At 42.5% G+C, this 20,484-nt stretch overlaps 1 protein-coding gene across 1 annotated transcript in view; it reads left to right on the forward strand.

The window, feature by feature from the left end:
- MCTP2 (multiple C2 and transmembrane domain containing 2) overlaps positions 1 to 20,484 on the forward strand; it is a 2,216,888-nt gene that overhangs the window by 397,770 nt on the left and 1,798,634 nt on the right. The gene's annotated exons all lie outside the window — the stretch shown is intronic.

A 20,484-nucleotide genomic window follows, 5' to 3' on the forward strand; every position in this document is an offset into this window, starting at 1 on the left:
ACTGACTCAAGAGGTAATACAAATGCTATGCAGTCAAGTATTTATCCTACTCAGGAAGAAAAAGGTACAAGCAAAATTCATCCTCAAGGTCTTGGGCTCAATGGCAGTGGGGATAACACTAGTCCCACTGGCACGACTACACATGCGGATATTACAGTGGCTACTCTTCACTCAATGGTCCACACAGGAGTTACCCATGTTTCACAAGATTCTCATTACAGATTCCTGCAAGAGGGACCTACTATGGTGGTTTCAGTCCACACAGGTAATGAAGGGCAGACCATTTGTACTCCCCCAACCTGTCACTACAGTAACACGGACTCGTTCCAGATAGGGTGGGGGGGCATTATCTGGGACAGACTGTCCAGGGGTTGTGGAAAGATCACAAGTACCATTTGCACATCATTTTCCTAAAGATGAGGGTGGTGCTTCTGGGGTTGCAAGCATTTCAGAACTCTCTTCCCATGGCGACTATTGCAATTCAGACAGACAATATATCGGTGGTATGGTACATCAACAAACGGGGGAACCAGATCCTATCCCCTATGTCGAGAGGCCCAGAGAGTTTGGCAATGGGCAATTTCTTCTCATCACTTTCTGACAGCAATGCACATCCCAGGGAAATCCAACGTAATAGCAGACAGGCTAAGCAGAGCAATTCTCATGCCTCACGAGTGGTCCCTGAATCAGGAAGTTGCGAATCAAATCTTTCGTAAATGGGGCCAGCCTTGATGCAACCTTTTTGCCACTCCATTCAGTGCCAAATGTAGCAACTACTTTGCCCTCATTTCCTCTCTGGGAGAGTCACTGAGGGATGCACTTGTCCACAGTTGGCCCCTGGGACTTCTTTATGCTTTTCCCCCATTTCCATTGATTTCGAAGGTGATTCAGAAAGCCAAGTCATTGAGTGGCAGGTTAATTCTCATTGCTCCTTACTGTCCTTGTCAGATATGGCCCCACCTTCAGGAGGACCCGTGGATCCTAGACCCAGTGCCGGATCTTCTGACGCATCAGTCAGGAACGCTCCATCCCGTTCTTCAGAGCCTTAAGCTGACAGCTTGGTTACTCCACTTCCAGTCTTAGCCAGGCTTCCAGAATTATCCCCTGCAGTATGCCACATTCTGGTTCCCTCACACAAAAAGATCACTAGGAAACTTTACGCAAGCAAATGGAGAAGGTTCTCTTGTTAGGCGGACAAAAAACACATAGATCCCTTTACAGCCCCTATACCTGTAATTTTGGAATTTCTAATAGACGTTTTTAATCAAGGGGCAGCAGTGGCCACTATATGAGTACAATTAGGCGCCGTGTCAAATTATCATGTGGGAGACCTTGGATCCAATGTAATGTCCCATAGATTATGCAAAGCCTTCCTCAGGGTTACTTTTCTATTAAGATCACCCTTACGAGAACCTCCTTCTCCATGGGACCTAAATTTAGTATTATCATCCTTGATCCTTCCTCCCTTTGAACCAGCATCCTCTTGTTCACTAAACTTTTTATCTTGGAAAACAGTTTTTTTGATAGCAATTACTTCAGCTAGGAGAGTTTCAGAGTTGCAACCTTTGTCTGTCCGTTGTCCCCCCTCATATTTGATTTTCCACAAGGATAGAGTTTCCCTCAGAACAAATCAGTCCTTCTTACCAAAAGTTTGTTCTGAAGCAAATTTAAACCAATCTATAGAATTGCCTGTGTTTTTTCCTAGCTATGGCAACAAGGCAGAATATTAGCTTCACCAACTGGATGTGCATAGACAGTTGCATTCTTACTTGCACAGGACCAAAGATTTCAGAAAATCAGACGAGTTGTTTGTTTCCTATTCAGAAAATAAAAAAGGCATGGCAGTCTCAAAAGTTACTTTGTCCAAGTGGCTTACTGAGACCATCACCTGTGTCTGTAATTCTCATAATAAAGTACCGCCAGGGAAAGTTAAAGGACATTCAACTAGAGCGGTGTCTACTTCCATTGCCTTTTATTCCAGACTCCCATTGGATTCAATTTGTGCTACTGCTACATAGGTTAATCCTCACACCTTTATCTCTCATTACAAAGTAGATGTGGCCTGCAGGAACAGGGCATCCTTTGGTTCCACTGTTCTGAAGAGTTTATTCTCTTGAGCCACGAAGGAAAAAGGTGCTGGGGACTCTGTCCCAATCAATGAATGAAAAATAATTTCATCAAATTTGAAGGAGAGATATATCAACAGTGCTCGGGAGTAGCCATGGGTGCAAGATGCGCACCAGTTTTTGCAAACCTTGTACTATTGGCATGGGAGAGAACCTGCATTTTTCAATCCAGATTTTGGGAGAAAGTAGTGTTGTACAACAGATACTTGGATGATTTACTTATCCTATGGGATGGTGATGAGAGCAGTGTCAATGAGTTCATGGAGTATATCAATTCCTCTACTAGTTTTTTGCGATTCACATATACATACTGTGTGGATAGGGTGAACTATTTGGATTTGACAATTTTTAAGGATCATGAAGGTTTGGTTAGTACATTATATAGGAAAGATAGCTATTCCAACTCCTTTTTACATTTTTCCAGTTGTCACCCCTTTTATCAAAAAAGGGGGGTGGCAAAGGGACAAATGGTACGGCTATCTAGGATAATCAGTGATGACACTCTTTTTAGAGAGGAAATATACAAACTTGTGGGTATGTTTATGGATAGGGGGTATCCACTTAACCTTTTATTAAAAGTCAAAAAGGAAGTAATTAGGAAAAGGAATACTGTATTTGAACCTATATTGAGAGGGGAAGTTAATGGGGCGAGCAATATGGAGTTGAACAACATGAACAAGGATGCAGGGAAGAATAAAGCCTGCTTGGTTCTTAACTATAATGAGAAGGCCACTGTCATTGCAGCTTCGGTACGTGAAGTATGGAAGCATTGTTTAGACAAGGACACCAAGGACATAATTGGGAAGGCACCTAGGATTGTGTTTAGCAAAGGAGTTAACCTAAAAGCAATTATGGAAAGGGTGCCCAGGGTCAGGAAATCAATTATGTCTAAGTGTGGTAGGTGTAGAGTTTGTAGATTCATTTGTGAGGGTACACACCTGGTTGTAAAGGTTTTGATCGCATACAATTGCATGCCCAGGTCAGTGTAATTGTAATACAAAATGTTTAGTTTATGTGGCTTCTTGTAGTACATGTGACGCATTCTACATTGGGATGACCACACGTAGGTTGTAGATCGAATAAGTGAGCATATACGCAGCATAAAGAGTAAGGATGCACATAATGCGTTGTTTTTGCATAGTTGTTCTTGCAGGAATTTTAAAAAGTTCTTGTTTTTGTCATTGACAGGGTGTATGATGATCAAGGGGGTGATATAAGCAACAAGGTGGCCCTCTTAGAAGTTCAATGGCAGGTGAGATTGAATGCCACGAGGTGCCCGGGTATTAATGAATGTATATCCATCAAACCAGTGTTAAAACAGAAAGCAAGTTGTATTTAATTTGAAGGGGGATGGCATTGTGGCACACTGTACCTATTCTATTTTGTTTAACAGAGTCATCACTTTTTAAAGTTTACAGGCTGAGGTATATGTATTTTATTTTATATTAATTTAATTTAATTTAATTTAATTTATTTTTATACATAAGTGTATGTGTATATGTATAAGTTACAGCATGTAGTTAATTGTTGTGAATTATTTTGTGTTTCAATTTTTCAACATTTCAGAACTATACTTGAATGGGTTTTGTACCTTTAATTGTGTTGAGGCAGTGCTTGGGCTCATTGGTGTATTTAAAATGTGATGTCATTATTTAATTAGTTTTAATTATGTATTTATATGTTGACTGTGATTTTCCAACTGACTCTGAGGATGCCTTTTTAGGTGAAAGCGCTTAGTCAGTGGACGTGTCTGTGAATAAATTCTCTTGGTTTTCATTGTTGGTCCTTGATTCAGGTTCCTGATTGTTGCCTTTCTTCATTTTATATTTTTGCTGTGCCCTTTTGTAGGGTTGCATTTGGTTGCTTGAATTCTTGTGTGTGGCAGCATTGGTTTCTGGATCGTGGGTTGACGAAACCATGGAGAACGCTTTAAAGGAACTTTCCTTTGCAGTACAAAAACTGTTAAAAACCTATGAGAGGGACAATGCTAAAGATGGAGATATCGTGTGTGTCAGTCCTACTGACACGCAAGTTCAACTATTTACCCTCCATTCCCCTGTCAATGACACTGACTCTATTCCACCAGGGCAGAATTACAATAGGTTGGATACCTTTGCAAATGTTGTTTCTAACACAAGGGAAACAACGGGTTTGAGTTTGCCTGGTGTTTCGGCTGTTCGTGAAGTTCCGGATTCTGGTGTGGCAGCTACAGGGACCAATCGGAGTGAGTCTGACGGTGTTGGTGCTGCTTCAACCAATCGGAATCGACCTGCTAGAGGGGCCTTGTCGGGGGGAGCGCAAAGAAGAAGACGGAGCCATGATTTGCAGTCATGGCTGGAGGCTCCGCTATTTTCCGTGGATATTAACGGCTTGGTTCGTTCGGATATGCAGTCGGCGAGTTTCCAGACCCTGGAGGAGCAGATAGCAAGGTATGACAAGCTTTGTGTCAAATATAGGGCGCTCCAGCTTGATAATTTGTTCCTTGAGCAGTCCAAGGCACTTAAACAGGTGCCTAAAGGGCTCCGGCTATGGAAGCAGCCGATGGGAATTGAAGAAGGCAGTGAAGCCTTCTCTGAACTGATCACCCTGTTTGACAAAGCAGGGTTGGATATGTTAGATATTGTTATTAAGAACAATGTGACCAGGTTAATAACACTGCGAGGGGAAATTTGTAGACTGCATGAAAGCATTACCACAGACTTAATTTTTTTTCAATATGAGGAAAAATTCCACAGGGTTCTTAGGAACCTGGAAGCATTTGTGGCCAAAAGTAAGGCATTGAAACATAAAAAGTTAGCCAGAGACAAACTTGACTATCAAAATCATACTGCTTACCCCCCAGGCAATAAATTGCAATATAAACGGACTGGTGACATTGTTCATCAGGTTGGGGTGGGGCAAGGTAGATCTGTCTCTGGCCATGTTAGTCACTCTGATATGGCCCAGACTGCAGTACATGACATTGGTTTCGAGGAGGAAGTTTTTTTGGAGCAGGAAATGGGACCTCGCAGGTCCGAGAGACTGAGGAACAAAGACCGGAGACCGATGAGGGTGGACAGACATTTAGACAGCAGTCCGAGGGGCCATCAATTGAAGAGGCTCTAGGGACATTTGTTAATTTAGATTTTGATGTTAAAAATTTATGTGTTGAGCCCAATTACACTGATGTTTTAATGTGTGTCAATAATGGGGGGGGTGTGTTTTGTAATGAATGCAGTATATTACATGATGATGTTATGTGCAATAGTAACAATAGTGATTGCTTTGTTAACAGAGATGATTTAGAAGTGAATGATTCTGATGATATGGGCAATTTACATGAAATAGTATTGCCTTATTGTATCAGTGACAACAATAGTAATGGATTGGAGTGCAGACAAAAATGCATCACAACCGGGTGTGCAAGTGATAATTCCAGTGTGACATGTGTTGAGTGTAAAATTATCAAGCAACAAGGTTTTTTTATATACAATTACACTGATATGGTTGTTGGGGATGTACATTTTCAGTTGTTTACTAAAGGAACTAGTTTTGTACCTAGTTTCAGATTGGATGTCTCAAGGTTTTGATTAACATTAAGTTGTTTATGAGGAGACTGAATCTGGAACTATACTATCATGATAAGAAGGGTGTGGATTGTGACAACAGTGACTCCAAGTTAAAAAGGAAGAGTACATTCATACCGCCCAGTAGTTATGTGGTTTCAGTCTTGGAGAATCTGATGGAGTTTGAGGTTAGGAGGATATGTGGTAGAAGGGATGTTAGTTCTGATAACCTGACCCCTGCGGAGAGAAATGTTCTTAAAGAGCTGGAATCTTCGAATAGTATTAGATGCATGAAACCTGATAAAGGGGGAGGAATGGTGCTGATGAACCAAATGGATTATTTGACATCCATGATGGGTTTACTTGGAGATACAGATACTTACACAAGGGTATCGGTTAATGAAATGAACGTGGCCTATAGAAGAATTGATTTGTATTTGTTGGATGCCCTATTTCAAGGTGAAATTACAGAGTCGGAATTTGATTTTCTTACAGTTAGATACCCTGTTACTCCAAACATTTTTGGTATACCGAAAGTACACAAAGGGCTGGAGCAGCTACATTTTAGACCTATTGTATCTGCCAGGGGTTCCAAGACCGAACCGCTTGCAGCCTTTGTGGATGAAGTATGCAAAACAGTTGTGAGTGATACAGTCCATATTATTAAGGATTCCTGGCACTGTTTGGAGAGATTGAAGGCTTTTGTTAAGTGTACTAGGAATTTTTGTTTTTTGACAGTGGATGTTGTGAATTTGTTTTCGGTGATTCCGCATGGTGAAGGTATGGAAATGTTTCGGGAAAGTTTACTGCTAAGTTCCAGTTTTGACAAAAGTAAGATCAATATGATTTGTGATTTGATGGAAACTGTTTTGAAAAATAATTTCATCAAATTTGAAGGAGAGATATATCAACAGTGCTCGGGAGTAGCCATGGGTGCAAGATGCGCACCAGTTTTTGCAAACCTTGTACTATTGGCATGGGAGAGAACCTGCATTTTTCAATCCAGATTTTGGGAGAAAGTAGTGTTGTACAACAGATACTTGGATGATTTACTTATCCTATGGGATGGTGATGAGAGCAGTGTCAATGAGTTCATGGAGTATATCAATTCCTCTACTAGTTTTTTGCGATTCACATATACATACTGTGTGGATAGGGTGAACTATTTGGATTTGACAATTTTTAAGGATCATGAAGGTTTGGTTAGTACATTATATAGGAAAGATAGCTATTCCAACTCCTTTTTACATTTTTCCAGTTGTCACCCCTTTTATCAAAAAAGGGGGGTGGCAAAGGGACAAATGGTACGGCTATCTAGGATAATCAGTGATGACACTCTTTTTAGAGAGGAAATATACAAACTTGTGGGTATGTTTATGGATAGGGGGTATCCACTTAACCTTTTATTAAAAGTCAAAAAGGAAGTAATTAGGAAAAGGAATACTGTATTTGAACCTATATTGAGAGGGGAAGTTAATGGGGCGAGCAATATGGAGTTGAACAACATGAACAAGGATGCAGGGAAGAATAAAGCCTGCTTGGTTCTTAACTATAATGAGAAGGCCACTGTCATTGCAGCTTCGGTACGTGAAGTATGGAAGCATTGTTTAGACAAGGACACCAAGGACATAATTGGGAAGGCACCTAGGATTGTGTTTAGCAAAGGAGTTAACCTAAAAGCAATTATGGAAAGGGTGCCCAGGGTCAGGAAATCAATTATGTCTAAGTGTGGTAGGTGTAGAGTTTGTAGATTCATTTGTGAGGGTACACACCTGGTTGTAAAAGGTTTTGATCGTACAATTGCATGCCCAGGTCAGTGTAATTGTAATACAAAATGTTTAGTTTATGTGGCTTCTTGTAGTACATGTGACGCATTCTACATTGGGATGACCACACATAGGTTGCGAGATCGAATAAGTGAGCATATACGCAGCATAAAGAGTAAGGATGCACATAATGCGTTGTTTTTGCATAGTTGTTCTTGCAGGAATTTTAAAAAGTTCTTGTTTTTTGTCATTGACAGGGTGTATGATGATCAAGGGGGTGATATAAGCAACAAGGTGGCCCTCTTAGAAGTTCAATGGCAGGTGAGATTGAATGCCACGAGGTGCCCGGGTATTAATGAATGTATATCCATCAAACCAGTGTTAAAACAGAAAGCAAGTTGTATTTAATTTGAAGGGGGATGGCATTGTGGCACACTGTACCTATTCTATTTTGTTTAACAGAGTCATCACTTTTTAAAGTTTACAGGCTGAGGTATATGTATTTTATTTTATATTAATTTAATTTAATTTAATTTATTTTTATACATAAGTGTATGTGTATATGTATAAGTTACAGCATGTAGTTAATTGTTGTGAATTATTTTGTGTTTCAATTTTTCAACATTTCAGAACTATACTTGAATGGGTTTTGTACCTTTAATTGTGTTGAGGCAGTGCTTGGGCTCATTGGTGTATTTAAAATGTGATGTCATTATTTAATTAGTTTTAATTATGTATTTATATGTTGACTGTGATTTTCCAACTGACTCTGAGGATGCCTTTTTAGGTGAAAGCGCTTAGTCAGTGGACGTGTCTGTGAATAAATTCTCTTGGTTTTCATTGTTGGTCCTTGATTCAGGTTCCTGATTGTTGCCTTTCTTCATTTTATATTTTTGCTGTGCCCTTTTGTAGGGTTGCATTTGGTTGCTTGAACTCTGTCCCAATCAGCAAGAATGAAGGCGAGATAGGACAGCATAACATAAAGAAGTTATGTACTCACCTTAACATTCCATGTTTGTTGTCCAGTATCTCGCCTTCATTCTTGCTTCCCACCCATCCATTCCCCCTCCTGGAGGATCTAGAGGACCTTACAAATTGGCAAATATGGTCCGATTCCCTTCTTGCCTTTTTACCTTTATGACCAATATATTTCATAACAATTTCTTTTTTGCATGTTCGCATACTTTAGGGAGTCGTCTCTCAAACGAGATCTGCGGAACAGCCGCTAGGCATCCTGGGATAGGTTGTAGCCTCGAGCCAGTAGAAGTTCTTGAGCTTTGGTATGCGGCCGAGTTGGAGCTGAGCATTGGCTCCGAACCCAACCAGCAAGAATGAAGGCGAGATACTGAACAACAAACATGGAACGTTATGGTGAGTACATAACTTTTTTATTTCAACATTTGGTGGAAGATGACTAAATTGATGAGCGTGATTTCAGTTTAGTAGTATAGTACTGATGCCTGTGTTAAGTATGAGACAGGACTTCAAGTACTGCCCCCCCCCCCCAATACATGGTAGGGTCCAGTCACCTACACACTTGTAACACTGTAACCTTCATGCCAGTAACACAAAAGATGTGCTTTTCAACCCCTTTGGAAGCTATGCAGAAGAGACCTCTCCAAGTCCATCCTGATAGAATTATTTGATAGGGATAATGAGTTTTCTCCTTTGACTATATCTTTTCCAGATGATAAGTCATTTGGGAGATATTACTTATGATGGTGTCTGAACTTTCCTGTCCCCTCCCCCCTTCCCTGAGAATCAACTATGCCCTCAAAGACCTAGGTGCCTACATAGACAGTGATCTCTTTTTGACCAGCATATTTTGGTTGTGGTCAGCTTTGCATAGCTCTTCCAGGGCCTAGATGATGATCTTCTTCCTTTGTACTCCTAACTAATCAGGCCTGTCATAGAATACAGTGCCCTATTTGGAATGTGACTGTCTAACCACCTGGAAGAAATAGAGACCACGAAGATTACTTATAGGGACAAAAAATAATTTCTGAACCACTTAAGATATCTGGACAGACTAAAATTTCTGTTTGTGCACTCTGTCTCATACAGACTCCTGAGAGGTGATTTGTATTTTGAGTTTTGCTCTTTGAAAAACTGACTTAAACCTTTATTGTAAGTTTAACAACACTTACAGTAGATTTCTCATCCATTGTATTTCCCACCCTTTGGAAAGTCTTCCTTTGCATATCAAGCAAAGTGCCTTCCTGTCTGTCTTCAAACACCACCTCATTAACTGGATGGGTAATTGAAATTCATGCCTGGTCTAATGCAACCCTCTGACCAGACGTAATTAGTCTACCCTCATCTCTACAAAAGTGATGTGGCTAAGCTTCTATTTATTTATTTACTATTTAATAACTGAGTAAGTGGACTGGTTCAGAGACCCTTTTCAGCCATGACCCGAGCACAAAGACAAAAACAGTGTGTACATTACAATATTTTAGAAATGTGCAACTACATTTGGCAGCAATACAACTGAATACAATATTACAAAGTTGCAATACATTTATACTACATTTTGCTAACAAAGTTTGTTTCAATTTAATAAAAAGTAATAAGGCAAAGAGAAGAAAAACAGAATGACTAGAATATGAAGAGTTCCGAAATGCAGGCAGATTCAGGTAGAAGTTAAGGTAGAACAATGAGTGCTGCAGTAAGTAATTGAGTGATTGGTGGAATTAGTTAATTTGGAGGCAGTAATTAGTTATTATAGCTGTAATCTTGGTAAAGCTTAAGAACTCTTCTCCAAAAGAGGCTTGATAGTTCTGTTTTTTTTTTTTTTTGGAGAAGAAAGAATATCCCTTGGTTATTCCTACCTTAGAACCATTTGGCCAGGATACTGCTTTGGCAGCCTGGAACACTGAATTAAAAAGCTGTTCCCCATTCCAACGTAGAGCAAACTGTACAAGGCTCTCCCTGAGTAGTTCTGTTATGAACCATGTATCATAGAAAAGACACTTTTATTGTTGTCCTAGCCCTGCCATGACTCAGAGGCCCTAGCAGCTGTTCATTGCTCTCAAAAGAGAAATCCAAAGCCATAGGCAGGTTTGAAAAAAGGTTTAAGATTTTCATCTGTCTTTGATCTGCATGCCTTAAACTACCTGTCACAGTTTACCCTCTGTTAAGGACCAGACTTTGACCAAGACTACCTAGCTTCTAACTTATTACAGCCAAGTGTGCCTCCAGGTGTTTATGTAGTTACCTCTTACTGATGCCTCTGCACATCAAATATTGCATTGCTTGTTCACATATGCATTAATAATTCCAAACCATGCTACATACAAAGTATCAGAAAATTTCATCTTAAAGCATACATGATGACAAACACAATTTTACTGATATTTGATCTCTGTCTAATGCAGCGAAAGAGATGAATATTTATATACTGTTTTTATTGTAATAATTTTGATATTTCTCTATGTGTAAAGCATGCCTATCAATATCACTTAATCACTTTTCAACTATAGCCTCAAAATAGGCTTTGTGCCACAAGAATGGAGGACTGCAGTGGTTATACCATTTCACAAGGGTGGACCATCAGTCAACCCCAGGAGCAACATTCAGGTATCACAGACAGAACTGCATAGCTTCATAAGAAAACTCTCAGCTGTATGAAGAAAATCCTGCTGGCAGAATGTGCTTTTCTTGAATGGTTACTGAGATATCATAAGCTGTTTATGCAAAATTACAAAATGAGTATTCACTGCCTTTAGTTTGGCTTTTAAAATCCAGTTTAAAGCATCAAACTGAGTGAATACCACTAATGTAAATATTAATTTATCCTGAATAGTTTGCCATTTACAGTTTTCTAGTAACATTTATGATTCCAGAGATATGAATATTTGTTTGAACTGTAAGGTGATAACTTTTTTAAAGGCTCAAGCCACACCCACTGGGAGTTAAAAGTACATACTCAAAAGAACTGTACTGGAGGAAAAGAGTTAAATGAGAAGCCTTTATAGAAATCTTTTGAATGCCTCTGTTTTAGAATTTCATGCAGCTTTTTGCACATTTGACAATACTGATAGTGTCAAGTACTGCTGTTGCAGATACTGTCCTATGCAAGGTGGCCTAGCTACAGTTGTCCTCATTTCGTGGTGAGAGCTTCCAGGATATTTTTGATGATTCTAAAGGGGGAGGTCCACTTTGAAGGGCATGTGATGATATGGGCTAGTGCCAGCATAGCTAGCTGGAGTTTTGTAAAGAATGTTATCCTTTAAATATCAAACTGATGTGTACAAGATGCTTGTGTTACAAATGTATTGGAACTGCATGGCATGTGAATATCAAACTGACTTGTACATATGCCTATGTTACAAATGCATTACAACAGTATGGCATTTGAATATTAAAATGTGTTTGTAAAGTTGCTAGTGTTGAAAAATGTATCAACATTGGGTCCTGTTGGACAGAGAAGGAAAATACATGTGAGACTGTTTATATATATGTTAAACGAGGACCCTGGAAGAACACAGGTTAACCAGCCAGCTTATTTAAGAAAAATAAGGGAAATGGAAATGAGCTGTTAAACCATTAAAATGGCATCCCATGGTGGTGAATAGGACTGGAGACTGTAGGTCTGGAAAAGACCATTGTTTAATAGCATCTGTAAAGAAGAGGGGAAGTACTGTAATTGTTTCATGGTTCTACGACACTGCCATAAACATTTAGATGCCTATTGTAACCGTCTATGCTAAATTCCTGTCTCAACTTCAAAGGTGCATACTTTGAGAACCTAGAGTCGGGTGATCAGATGAGGTCATTCTGCCATCCATTTTGGAAATTATGTTTTAGATATTACAGTGGGAAATCTCTTGAGCATTGGGTATTTTGCCTTGGACCTGACAACAAGGACCATTCACCATGTCATCCAGCTTGCTCTATTAAATAAGTAGGGAATAGTAATTCTAGATTCAGTCAAGAAATATAGTGATGTTTAGTTTAAATATTGTTTTTATTTGTCTGAGTCTGTCCATCAATGTTGTTTTCAATATTTCCTGTGCTTGGAACCTTGTGGTTTACTGTAAATATATATTCAGTATTTTCATGTTGTTTTATTATTTATTATTAAATATATTTAAACCTTTTATTGTGGTTCATCCTTTTAGAAAGTATTAACTTTTGAGAGTGCTTACATTTATTTGGTGACACTGTGTGGGCCATTCCAGAAGGCCTAGCTGTCTTGGTCAACTAGTACCATCTGTATTAGTATTAATATTGCAAGGTATAATTGGAAACCCTTTGTAAAGGGTGTTGGGGTAGCCTATTGTGGATTGCTTGGTGGCAGTGATAACTACCTTATACCCTGGGCAGAAGGGAGCACAGCAAGTAAATCTGTGTGAGACATTTCCAGATGTGTGTATGTGTGTGTGTGTGAAAAATCAAATCTCACAGTGTTTGTGTGTGTTAGCTACTTGGGGCAGGGACAAGAAGCACCGGGTTCACAGAGAGGGTGCTGGAGGACTTTGCTTAGACACTCGTCTGAGGACCTAACCCTACAGCTGTACCAGTGGGGAGTCTTTTTGGGGACCTGGAGGGAGACAGATATAAAGAAATCCAGATCCCGGGCTGACTGCATTTCCTGTATGCACTTTAGGGAAATTGTACTTGGTGCAGAGAGCTGCATCTGGAAATACTGACTGTATCCATTTGTATTTCAAGTGAACGTCCCTCTCCAGTGTCAATGTTGAGGACTGAGCCCCCTTGATTACTGGCCCAGTGTCATATTGGTGGCACTGGCAGGCATCACATGTATATTTATTGAGACCTTTAAAAGTGAAAAAAGGATGCACATCCTCTCTTTCCCTACCAGTTTGGTAGATTTTCTAATCTTCTAAGGAAGAAGTCTTTAAATAGGCAGAGGCAGCTCCCAAAGTAGCTGACATTATTGCTTTCTCAACTCCACAGAGTAAGAAAGCTAAGGTAGGTTTTCTATGTGGTCTTGCAGTATTCCTTGATTGTTGGTTAGAACTGGTCTTGAAAAGCAGGTCTTGCAAGATGTTCTTGATTAGACCACTGTTGAAGTAACCATAACTATATGTGATGTATCCTGTAAGGATATTAGACATGTGGTCAGCTTAAAACTTGCCTATCAGGATCACTTGAGTCACTTTTCAACTGTAGCCTCAAAATAAGCTTTGTACCACAAGAATGGAGGACTGCATTGGTTATCCCATTTCACAAGGATGGACCGTCAATCAACCCCAGGAGTGACAAACCCATTAGTCTGACTAGTCTAACATGCAAAGCCATAAAAATGGAAATGATCTACAAAGACATAAATCCAGTTTGGCTTTGTCAAGGGAATATTACTCTTACCAAACTTGGTGGACTTCTTTGTGAAGGTCAACAAGACAATGGATGGCAGGGAAACTGTGCATACCACCTACTTGGACTTGGCTAAGGCATTTTATACATTATCTGACTCTGGTATAGTTTACAGATTCAATAAACTGGGCATAAACCCCTATATAACTTGCTGGATTGCAGGCTGGCTCACAGACAGGACCCAGGAAGTCAAGATTGGTGAGACCACCTCTGCTAAGAGGCCAGTCACCAGTGGGGTACCTCAGAGCTCCGTGCTGGGACCACTGCTATTTGGCATCTACTTCTTGGAGGTAAAGGCTAATGATAAGGGCCTTTGGATGACCTAGTTTGCAGATGACTACAAATTGGGAGCTGTCATAGATTCCCCTCATGATGCAAACATTTTACAAGAGGGTTTAACACAGGCAAATGAATGGTGCTAAAGTCGTGGATTAAAAGTCAGTGCCAAAAAATGCATTATAATGGCTTTTGGGAAAACTGCCACCGAGGCTAATTACTCCATCGATAAAACACCCCTATAGTTGACCTGGTAGTCAGGGATCTTGGAACATAATGTAGACAGCAAAGTGGCCTTTGAGCAATATTTGACCAAGGTAGAAAGAAATTCATTCTGTGTCACCAAACTTATAAGTAAGGGCATGACATCCATGTTCAAGGAAGTTATAGTGCTACTTTATTCTACTATTATCAGAACATCATTCAGTTTAATGCCCCGTTCAGCATGTACCTGACAAGCCATATGCAACAGTTAACGCATCCACAAAGGTTTCTTACCAGGAGAATCCAGGGTATAAACACATTTTGATAAATAGATCACCTTAAAGCCCTCTTTGTATACTCAGTCTCCTACAGCCTATTGAGAGATGATCTATGCCTGGCATACAAGGCATCCTTGGATCCAACTCTGATGGATCTTGTTGCACATCTGCAAAATAAACAGCATCAGAACCACTAGATCCAAGGATTTAAATTTTGCTTGTAACAAAATATGACATGTTGGTAAGACAGATATGTGTCTCAGAGGATCCCCATGCTCTTGAACAAGCATTCCATCCATGAGTCCACCCTTAACTCTGGTTAAACATAACCTTGACCAATGGATGGGAAATTAGAAATCCCCCCCAGGTCTGGCCCCAGTGTCTCTTATAGGTAGAGGCAGACAGTAACAATGCCCAGACTTACATACACACCCCCACATATAACCTTAAGAACCTTTAAACTAACATACCCCTCCTAATAAATGCCCATGATACATAGGGACACAATTGGGTTGGGATTGGGCAGCCAGGCTTATAAAGGTCCTGGTAGTATTTGGCCTAGTGTATACCTGTGAACCTACAAAACGTTGGGCTCCTTCCTTCCCCAAAACTTTTTTGCACAAAATTGTGTGCTGGTATAACAAAGATGTACGAGTGTGCCAAAATCAGTTTTCTTGCTGTATATATATGTATATGCCGACTTTTGATCTTAATGGCATGAGTATTAGCTGTCAACATAAGCTATTGGGCAGATAAGCATCTCTATTGGGGAACCTTCCTTTTTCTATGGAAACACGTATAAAAATCTCTTATGTCTGTCAGAAAGGGTAAATGTTCTTGTGGTACACAGAATCCTTACAAGGGGGGCCCATACTTATGTTTTTTTTTTTTTGTCTTGATGAACAACACAAAGTAAGGTCTTGTCAAATTTACCTTTCCTTTATTCCTTAAACTATAAGGAGTCAGTTGAATTCACTAAAGATTTTTCTTGAACAAACACCTCAGGGATTTGATGTGAGTGACCATGAAATGAACTCCCCCTCAAAAGAGTTTTCAAAGGAATCTTGGCCTTTCCTCTCTTTTCTGTGGTTTGAGCCTGACATCTCTGTTGAAGTATCTTTACATCCTTCAGTCAGTCAGGCTGTCCTGCTCCCTCTGGTTGGAACTCCTAGGAGGTTACCAAGGTCTGGAAACTTAGCATGTCCTTTCAGATACAATGTTAGGCTGAATTTGTCAAGGAGAGGGAACCACAGATTATTCTTTCTGATGACAACAGAGGAATTTACCAATACTGGTGTGTGAGAACATGACCAAGTCACTTATGGAGTTACTGGCTATAAATTCCACTTCTAAAACTATATGGTTCAATACCCCTAACAAGTTGACAGGCAAAACAAAACAATGTTAAGTTGTCAATCTCGCCTTCATTCTTGCTTGATGGGTTCGGAGCCGATCCCTCGGCTCCGACTCGGCACTTGCTTTAGCTCGAGAACTCCTTTTACCAGCTCGAGGCAGCCCCATATCCCATGATGCAAGGCAGGAAGTACCCAGATCTCGTTTGCCGCTTCGCTTGGGAGGTCTTCTCTTTACCAGCTCCTGGTAAGTAATTCACTTTTGTGACATTTTAGCCCCTTTTTACTTAAAAACCTTTTATTTTTGATAGTTTAACTTTAAACTTAACTTTTCTGACAGAAATCCCTGTCTCTTTTAAATTTTTTTAGTCAGTTAATTTCCCTTCCCATCCCCCCCCCTGTTAGGGTGTGTGTGTTGGTTTATTTTACTAAATTCCCTTTTGGGATTAATTTAATTTAATTGGACTGGTGTGTGTGTGTTTTTTGGGCACCATGTCTAAAGAGAGGGTTTCAGGTTTTAAGAAGTGTGACTCGTGCTGTCAGAAGATGTCTCTGACAGACGGTCACACTTCTTGCCTGTACTGTTTAGGCCCTCTTCACCTGCAGGACTCCTGTGCTATTTGTCACTCCTTCAGCCAGAGAGTCCTGCAGGAGAGAATAAGTTGATTCTGAGGGGTCTTCTTAAGCCGGAGGGCTCTCCGGCTAAGTCGGCCCACAAAATCAACAAAATCTGCCAAGACCCAGGCTTCTGTTTCTAAGCCTGTGGCCTCGGCTCCGACTTCGTATAGAGTCGAGATCGGCTCGGCTGGAGCCGATTCTGATCTACTAAGCCTTCGCGCCGATGGCTATCGGTGCTGAATCTGCTGACCACTGTGGGGTCGGTTCCGACTGGCTCCGACACCCACGTGCACGGCATCGGTGTCGGCTCCGATCGGCTCCGACACCCATGTGGCACAGGCATCGGTGTCGGCTCCGATCGGCTCCGACACCGTTACTCTGGTGGCTGTATCGGCTCCGGCTGGAGCCGATACATCGAGGCGTTCTGCCGGCTCCGAGAAATCGGTGCCGACAGGATCAATAATATCGGCTCCGATGACCCATTCCAGGAAGAGGTCGAGGTCTCCTTCCTTGGAGCCGATACTTTCGGCTCGGCCTCCCTCTTCTATCGGAGCGGAGCCATCGGAGCCGATCTTCAAGGTCATCCAGGTTGTCAGACCATGACCTAGAGAGAGTGGTCAGTAGATTGCTCAAGTCACAGGTACTGGCCCAAATGCTACACAGTCCGTCTCAGCAGACGACTGTTGGTCCACACCCTGTTACAGTTCCTCCTTCAACTCTACCCCAGAGTTTGGAGTTGGAGTCTTCGGGCAGGGTTACTGCTACGGCTGGAGGACGGATACCCCCTTCTGTTCCTTCAGCCCCTACTCTTATCTCCTCTTCCTTAGAGGGATTCGGTGGTCGGGCTTCCATGGTCTCCTCCGAGGGGGTGAGTGGCATCGGACCCTTGTCCGAGCCCGCTCTTCCCCTTGGAGCCTCGGCCTTGGTGAGCTCGGCTCGGACATCTGCCTCGGAAACTTCCCTTTCGGTGGCCCCTGGAGTTCCTAGCTCTTCGGAGCGGGGTCTCTCGGACCTGCCTGGGAGGGGAGCATTCGAGGTGATGAAGAGTGTACTGGCCACTGGTATCAGTCAGCAGTCTCTTCCCGTAGCTCCTCCCTCTATTGTACCTGTTGACATCTCTGCCACTTCTCTTGCTACAGGACCCAGAGATCCTCCGCCTCAGGTTTCCCCATTGGGAATTTCCCCCTCTTCCGAGGATTCTCCTGATGTTTCGGGAGATCCTCCTAGGAAGAGGACTTGTAAGAGGAAGCATGTAGACTCCCTGAGTCTGTCACTTCGGATACTGACTTTGATGAGTCAGAGGGATCCCCTAGATCCCCCTCTGAGGATGTCTCCTTCTCAGACATCCTAGAACTTCTGAAACAGAGGGGAAACTGGCCCTCCAACAATCCCTCTGAGGATGAGTCAGTATACCTAGAGGCGTTTGGATCTCGGCCCTCCACCTCCTGGGTGTCTCCGCCTTTCGACCCCCTTATGCAGGTTATAGCACGAAAGGCGTGGACAGCTCCTGACTCTGTAGAGCCAGTCCCTAGGAGGCCTTCTAAATTTATAACTGCCCCTAGTGACAAACAATTCCTTACAAAGGGTGTCCCGCTGATGCCATGGTGGTGGCTGCGGCCACCAAAAAGGAACTTGCAGATCCTTCCGTGCCCGTCCATCCTCCTAATAAGGACTCTAGGACCATGGATAGGTACGGCAAGCGGATGTTTTCCTCAGCGACCTTTGCTATGCGTTCGCTGAATTATCTTTGTCACTTCACCAGACTCCAGAGAGATATCCTGAAGGAGCTGGGAGAAGTAGTTCAGGATCCTACAGCTGCAGGGGCCCAAGAAAAGATTGCTTCGCAGCTAGGAACCCTCAATTCCATTGCTAACTCCTCCATGCGGCTAATATCTTATGCTGCTGATGGAGCGAGTAGAGCCGCAGGCACAGGTGTGGCTCTTAGACGCCAAGCCTGGATGCAGCTATGTGATTTTGCGGATCCCTTTAAGGCGTCCTTCACAAATTCTCCCTTTGATGGGTCAGCTTTGTTTGGCCCTCAGGTGAAGGAAACCTTGACCAGGTGTGAGCAGGACGGCAAGACTCTTTCTGCTGTTGGAGTCCGTTTTTCCACCCCTTCTAGGCCTTATCCCAAAGGACAGAAGGGTGGGAAGATGTGGTTCCGTAAATCCCAAGGAGTCACGCCGGATTCACGTGGTCAGTTTACCCCTAGAGGCAGAGGGGGTAACAACAACAGACGCCGCTCTAGAGGCAGAGGGGTCCGAAGAACCAGGGCCACAGGGAGTCTCTTCCTGAAAAGCCTATTCAGCATCCCTGAGGTGTTGCCCGGCTGTCCCTCCTTGGAGGCAGTCGGGAAGATTATCACTGTACCCAGAAGCCTGGCATTCCCTCACTCAAGACAGATGGGTACAGTCGATCATATCCAAGGGTTACATAATTCCTTTCGAGGAAAGTCCTTCCCTCAAGTTCCCTTCCAGATGTACCACCCGGTCTAAGGGACATTGCAGAGTTAGAGATCGCAAAACTACTGCAAAAGAGCCATTCAGCCAGTCACAATAGACCATTCAGAGCCGGAATCTACTCAAGGTTCTTTTTGGTCCCCAAAAGACGGGAGACTGGAGACCAATATTGGATCTCAGCAGACTCAACAAGTCTGTCAGGAAGACAAGATTCGAATGGTCACTCTTCAGTCAATTCTGCCCTTCTTACAGAAGGACAACTGGATGTGCTCAATAGATCTTCAGGATGCGTACTATCACATCAAAATTCACAGACGCTCCAGGAGATTTCTCCGCTTTCGGCTGGGGTCCAGTCATTTCCAGTTCAGAGCCCTGCCCTTTGGTCTCACTACAGCCCCCAGAGTGTTCACCAAATGCATGGCAGTGGTCACGGCTCACCTGAGACGTCAAGGATTCCAGGTGTTTCCGTATCTCGACGACTGGCTCCTGTCAGCCACCACCAGGCATCAGCTTATACAAGCCAGGGATTACACAATAGACCTTTGTTCTCATTTGGGCATCTCAGTCAACTACGAAAAGTCATCCTTATCGCCCTGCCAGTCTATTACCTTCATAGGCGCAAACTTAAACACTGTTCGGATGTCAGCTACCCTTACAGAACAAAGAGTTTCAGACATTCAGACTCATGTCAGGATCATTCTGGCCAGCAAAAAGGTACAGGCCAGGATGGTTCTAAAGGTATTAGGTCTTATGGCTGCGGCCATCACTCTTCTTCCCCTGGCTCGATTCTACATGCGCCTCCTTCAGTGGATGCTGTTCACACAGTGGTCATACCAGCAACTCCCAATGCGTCACCAGATTCTGGTGACACAAACATGCAAAGAACATCTTGCTTGGTGGATCACATCGTCTCAGGTTCACCAAGGCAGGTGCTTTGTACCTCCGTCCCCGATAGCCACTGTCACCACGGATGCCTCCCTGATCGGGTGGGGGGGTCATTATCAGGGCAGGATGGTTCATGGGACGTGGCAACCGTTCGAGTACCATCTGCACATAAATGTCCTGGAGATGAGAGCAGTGCTTTTAACGTTGCAAGCCCTCAACGACTTTCTTCCCGTAGGGACAATTGCAGTCCACACAGACAACATGTCTGTAGTTTGGTATATCAACAAACAGGGCGGAACCAAGTCCTACCCCTTGTGTCGAGAAGCGCTCAGACTATGGCAATGGGCGATCTCCTCTCATCGGTTTCTGGTAGCAACGCATATCCCTGGGAAAACCAACATTATAGCGGACAGATTGAGCAGAGCTATTCTCATGCCTCACGAGTGGTCTCTCAAGCAATCCATAGCGGAAGAGATTTTTCTGGAATGGGGTCGTCCATGTTGCGATCTTTTTGCTACTCCCCAAAACAGCAAATGTCCAGACTTCTTCAGCCTCTTCCCTCCATCAAGCCATCCCCCCAGAGACGCTCTGACCCAGGATTGGCCCCAGGGACTTCTTTATGCCTTCCCTCCA

Source organism: Protopterus annectens, chromosome 8.part1 (assembly GCF_019279795.1).
Source record: "Protopterus annectens isolate FY-2018-M chromosome 8.part1, PAN1.0, whole genome shotgun sequence".
Lineage (NCBI taxonomy): Eukaryota > Metazoa > Chordata > Ceratodontiformes > Protopteridae > Protopterus > Protopterus annectens.